The 6,020-nt window shown below is 37.7% G+C and overlaps 1 non-coding gene across 1 annotated transcript; it reads right to left on the minus strand.

The window, feature by feature from the left end:
- Positions 1–5,257: 5,257 nt before the first annotated feature.
- On the minus strand, positions 5,258–5,364 carry LOC114908167. The gene has a single exon (XR_003796864.1). It is a non-coding gene; the product is annotated as a U6 spliceosomal RNA (small nuclear RNA).
- Between the last annotated feature and the right edge of the window lie 656 nt (positions 5,365–6,020).

Below are 6,020 nucleotides of genomic sequence, written 5' to 3' on the forward strand. Positions count from 1 at the left end.
ACAGGAAGTGTTCATTGCTACTGCAGTGTTTGGTTAACTCTCTGGCATTATCAATTAAAGATAAGCATATCTGGTGACCCAGATTCCCACTCCTGGGTACATATCCAATAGAAATATGTGCATGTGAGCACCAAAAGAATAGCAACTCTATTCATGATAGCCCCAAACTGAAAACAAGCCAAACTGTCCATCAGCAGTACAGTGGATAAAGTGTGGTAGATCTAACCTTGGAATACCATACAGCACTGAAAATGAATGAACCGCAATACCCTTAGCACAGATGAAACTGAGAAACCTAATGTTAAAAGACCGAAAGCTAATGTTCAAAGAGAGGGATAAAAAAATCGTTATGTTCCCATTTACTTAAAGTTCAAAAAACAGGAAAAGATAAATACGTATAAGCATCAATATACACTTAGGTGGTAAAACTAAAGAAAAGAAAAGAAAGAGGTTATCATAAAAGTAAGGGCAGCAGGGAGAGAGTGGGTTGTCAGTGGGAAGGGGCGGATGGAGGGCCCCTGGGCCATATTCTGTTTATTGATCTGAGTAGTGGTTAAGCGAGGGTTCACTTAATAAAAATTTATTAAATTATACTTTTATATATCATGCATTTTCCCTAACGTGTGTCATATTTCACAATAAAAAGGGTATAAAATCGCATGAAATCCAATTATTCAGAGATAGTTATCACTTTAACACCTGGATATGTATATTCCCAAACCTTCTTTAATGCAATATATACATCTTATCCACATTGCTTTGTAGCCTTTTTTTTTCTTTAATAATATAATCTCCCAGAAGAAACTCTTTGGGTTTTTTGTGTTTTTTTTCAATTCCCATTTAATTTTAACTAAAGGTAAATACCATACAAGCTTTATGCCCCTCTGGAAGGCTAAAGCCATGGGGTGTCTTTCAGGAAATTAGGTGGCTTTAACCTAAGCTACAGCGATTCATAAACCAATCTGCAGGATTTTGCCATAGCTCATGGGAGACTTTTCCTTCTCTGTTAACAATGCTGCTGCTTCAAAAGAGAAAAGCCTCTCTCCACCTCTTCAGTGCTATCTTTTCAAAAGGAAAGCCCAGGCAATGAGGGGAAAGGCTAGTAGGGGAGTGGTCCGGAGGCTTGGTGGGAGGAGGGGGTCACCCTAAAATGTATTCTATTACTTGTCATGCTGCGCCTGGCCTAGGAAACATTATAAAGTATTGAAATCGGTCAAAAAATGATCAGGGCGCTTTTTGAAAAACCAGAAAGTAGTTCCTTTGCTTTTCTTGCCCTGGGGGCAGTAAAGTTTTCTTCCCTCTGCCTGGAACATGCTGCCCTTCCCCCTCGCCCTTATCAGCAAGCATCCTCCACTGTTCTTCTTTACCTTTTAAATCACCTGCATATTTCATCCTCTTCATCACGACATGGTTGAAGAAAACTTCTATGACCATCCAAGCCTGGGCGGTGACCCCACGAGAGCCCCATGGCACCCTGGACTTACCACATTACAGCACTGGTCACCTTATTTTGCAAGTGCCTATTTTCCTGTCCACAAATACTCTGCTAATCTGTACGCTTCATGCATGCAAGGACAGTGTCTGTTTCACCATCGTGACTCCAGTCTCTAGTACATATTGGCACCCAATAAATATAGTCATTGAATGGATGAAAAACAGTTGTGAAATGAGATGTGGTGTGGGGAGAGGAGTTGTGATTTAAACTATGCTTTCCCAACTCACTTCACCTGTTGGTACACAAATGGCTTCAAAGAGTCCAGTCAAACGAACAGAGGATGGATGGTTCAAAACTCTAAAATCTACAACTGCTTAATTTCAAATACTAACTAGTAATAGCAGTTTGCATTTGTATCTTGTTTAATATTTCATTAAGCAGTTTCACATATTTCATACAATTCCAACAACAAATCCTCCGAGTTGAACTGGGGGAGCTATTAATATCACCGCTTTATAGATCAGAAAACTTCTGAGAGGGTTTAAGTAACTAGCCTCACATTATATGATTATTTTTTACTGTAAGCCAGGAACTGGCGACCCCTTAGGGCTGCAAGTAGAAACACATTCAGTGTATACCACGTACGGATATATATATATATCTATATTTTGTATAGATATATTTTTAGGGAGTAGGGACATTAAATATGTGACACCATTCTGATTTTTTATCTTTCAGAAGATATTTCCTTTTTTTCAAAGCATTTATTTTTTAAGCTTTATTTTTTTAATCACAAAACTAGCACATATTTGGTAGGAAAAAAGCACAAATAAGAAAATCAAAATCACTTATGATCACATTGAATAGAATATCTATTGTTACACCATTTTAATAACTCTGACTACATTTTAAGTCTTCAGCTTTTCTAGAGTGAGAACTCCCCTCCCACACTCTACTCTTTTTCTTTTTTCCCCCCACTCTATTCTTTTTTTTTTTTTTAACATCTTTATTGGAGTACAATTGCTTTAAAATGTTGTGTTGGTTTTTGCTGTATAACAAAGTGAATCAGCTATATGTATACATATATCCCGATATCCCCTCCGTCTTACATCTCCCTCCCACCCTCCCTATCCCACCCATCTAGGTGGTCACAAAGCACCTAGCTGATCTCCCTGTGCTATGCAGCTGCTTCCCACTAGCTATCTATTTTACATTTAGTAGTGTATATATGTCCATGCCACTCTCCTCGTCCCAGCTTACCCTTCCCACTCTCGGTGTCCTCAAGTCCATTCTCTACATCTGCATCTTTATTCCTGTCCTGCCCCTAGGTTCTTCAGAACCTTTTTTTTTTTTTTTTTTAGATGCCATATATATGTGTTAGCATACGGTATTTGTTTTTCTCTTTCTGACTTACTTCACTCTGTATGACAGACTCTAGGTTCATCCACCTCACTACAAATAACTCAATTTCGTTTCTTTCTATGGCTGAGTAATATTCCATTGTATATATGTGCCACATCTTCTTTATCCATTCATCTGTCAATGGACACTTAGGTTGCTTCCATGTCCTGGCTATTGTAAATAGTGCTGCAATGAACATTTTGGTACATGACTCTTTTTGAATTATGGTTTTCTCAGGGTATATGCCCAGTAGTGGGACTGCTGGGTCGTATGGTAGTTCTATTTTTAGTTTTTTAAGGAGCCTCCATACTGTTCTCCATAGTGGCTGCATCAAATTACATTCCCAACAACAGTCCAGGAAGGTTCCCTTTTCTCCACACCCTCTCCAGCATTTATTGTTTGTAGAGTTTTTGATGATGGCCATCCGACTGGTGTGAGGTGATACCTCATTGTAGTTTTGATTTGCATTTCTCTAATGATTAGTGATGTTGAGCATCCTTTCATGTGTTTGTTGGCAATCTGTATATCTTCTTTGGAGAAATGTCTGTTTAGGTCTTCTGCCCATTTTTGGATTGGGTTGTTTGTTTATGTGATATTGAGCTGCTTGTAAATTTTGGAGATTAATCCTTTGTCAGTTGCTTCAGTTGTAAATATTTTCTCCCATTCTGAGGGTTGTCTTTTCATCTTGTTTATGTTCTCCTTTGCTGTGCAAAAGCTTTTAAGTTTCATGAGGTCCCATTTGTTTATTTTTGTTTTTATTTCCATTTCTCTAGGAGGTGGGTCAAAAAGGATCTTGCTGTGATTTATGTCATAGAGTGTTCTGCCTATGTTTTCCTCTAAGAGTCTTATAATGTCTGGACTTACATTTAGGTCTTTAATCCATTTTGAGTTTATTTTTGTGTATGGTGTTAAGGAGTGTTCTAATTTCATTCTTTTACATGTAGCTGTCCAGTTTTCCCAGCACCACTTATTGAAGAGGCTGTCTTTTCTTCATTGTATATTCTTGCCTCCTTTATCAAAAATAAGGTGACCATATGTGTGTGGGTTTCTCTCTGGGCTTTCTATTCTGTTCCATTGATCTATATTTCTGTTTTTGTGCCAGTACCATACTGTCTTGATTACTGTAGCTTTGTAGTATAGTCTGAAGTCAGGGAGTCTGATTCCTCCAGCTCCGTTTTTCTTTCTCAAAATTGCTTTGGCTATTCGGGGTCTTTTGTGTTTCCATACAAATTGTGAAATTTTTTGTTCTAGTTCTGTGAAAGATGCCATTGGTAGTTTGATAGGGATTGCATTGAATCTGTAGATTGCTTTGGGTAGTAGAGTCACTTTCACAATGTTGATTCTTCCAATCCAAGAACATGGTATATCTCTCCATCTGTTTGTATCATCTTTAATTTCTTTCATCAGTGTCTTATAGTGTTCTGCATACAGGTCTTTTGTCTCCTTAGGTAGGTTTATTCCTAGGTATTTTATTCTTTTGGTTGCAATGGTAAATGGGAGTGTTTCCTTAATTTCTCTTTCAGATTTGTCAACATTAGTGTATAGGGATGCAAGAGATTTCTGTGCATTAATTTTGTATCCTGCTACATTACCAAATTCATTGGTTAGCTCTAGTAGTTTTCTGGTAGTATCTTTAGGATTCTCTATATAGAGTATCATGTCATCTGCAAACAGTTACAGCGTTACTTCTTTTCCATTTTGGATTCCTTTTATTTCTTTTTCTTCTCTGATTGCTGTGGCTAAAACTTCCAAAACTATGTTGAATAATAGTGGTGAGAGTGGACAACCTTGTCTTGTTCCTGGTCTTAGAGGAAATGGTTTCAGATTTTCACCATTGAGAACGATGCTGGCTGTGGGTTTGTCATATATGGCCTTTATTATGTTGAGGTAAGTTCCCTCTATGCCTACTTTCTGGAGGGTTTTTATTATAAATCATGTTGAATTTTGTCAAAAGCTTTTTCTGCATCTATTGAGATGATCATATGGTTTTTCTCCTTCAATTTGTTAATATGGTTTATCACACTGATTGATTTGCGTGTATTGAAGAATCCTTGCATTCCTGGAATAAACCCCACTTGATCATGGTCTATGATCCTTTTAATGTGCTGTTGGATTCTGTTTGCTAGTATTTTGTTGAGGATTTTTGCATCTATGTTCATCAGTGATATTGGCCTGTAGTTTTCTTTCTTTTCCCCACTCTATTCTTTATCTTCAAATTTTTCTGAGCTATTCTTGGCCATTTGCTCTTTTATTTGAATTTAAGAATTAAGTTTTACTAAAACTCTGTTGGGATTTTTATTGGATTTGCATTCTTTTTATAGATTAATTTGAGTAGAATTGAAGATTTTACTATATTGGTTCCTCTCTTTCATAAACACAGTATATTTCTCCATTAATTTATGTCTATTTTAATGTCTTTTTTAAAATATGGAAAGCTTCAGAAATTTGTGTGTCATTTTTACACAGGGGCTGTGATCATCTTCTCTGCACTGTTCCAACTTTAGTATATATGTTGTCAAAGCGAGCATTCAGAAGGAATTTCTTAACTGTTGGATTATATTAGGAGGGAAAGGTCACATATTCTTTTTGCTCTTCATGAGACTGAAAAAGAGATTAATCTGGACTAATTATTTCTCTCAAACATAAAAGCATTTAGTTGTGTGCTGACAACGGGGAAAATGTTTCTGGCTTTTGCTATCTTGCCCCTTCTAGTAGCTAAACAGAAACTCTTTTTCTGTTGATGGTCTTGACAGAGCAGTGCAGCAGGACAAAGGGGTTGGGAAGACAGGGGAAAAGAAAAGGAAAAGAAGATGGTGAGATATGACTAGGAAGAGGGCTGGGGAGGAGGGACAGCTGATTGGGCAGGTGAAATGGGTGGAGAGCAGTGGGGGCGGGGGGGGGAGCACATGACAGCAAATGTGCATTCTCTGAGTTTTGCTTTTCTATAAAACCAGCAGTATCACTTGGGATCTTATTAGAAATTCAGAATAGTGGCCCCACTCAGATTCACCCAATCAGAATCTTCATTTTAACAAGATCCCCAGGTAATTCTTATGCACATTAAAGTTCCAGAAGCTCTTAGTCGCCCCCAACCAGTCTGAGCCAGTCCTGATTGGTGTCATCAGCCTTAGACCTATTAATAAACAAAACTGGTTTGGTTGCCTAGAGACCCGGAAATCTGGTT

This window comes from Monodon monoceros, unplaced genomic scaffold (assembly GCF_005190385.1).
Source record: "Monodon monoceros isolate NGI ecotype Baffin Bay Population unplaced genomic scaffold, NGI_Narwhal_1 Super_Scaffold_3, whole genome shotgun sequence".
Taxonomy (NCBI): Eukaryota; Metazoa; Chordata; class Mammalia; order Artiodactyla; family Monodontidae; genus Monodon; species Monodon monoceros.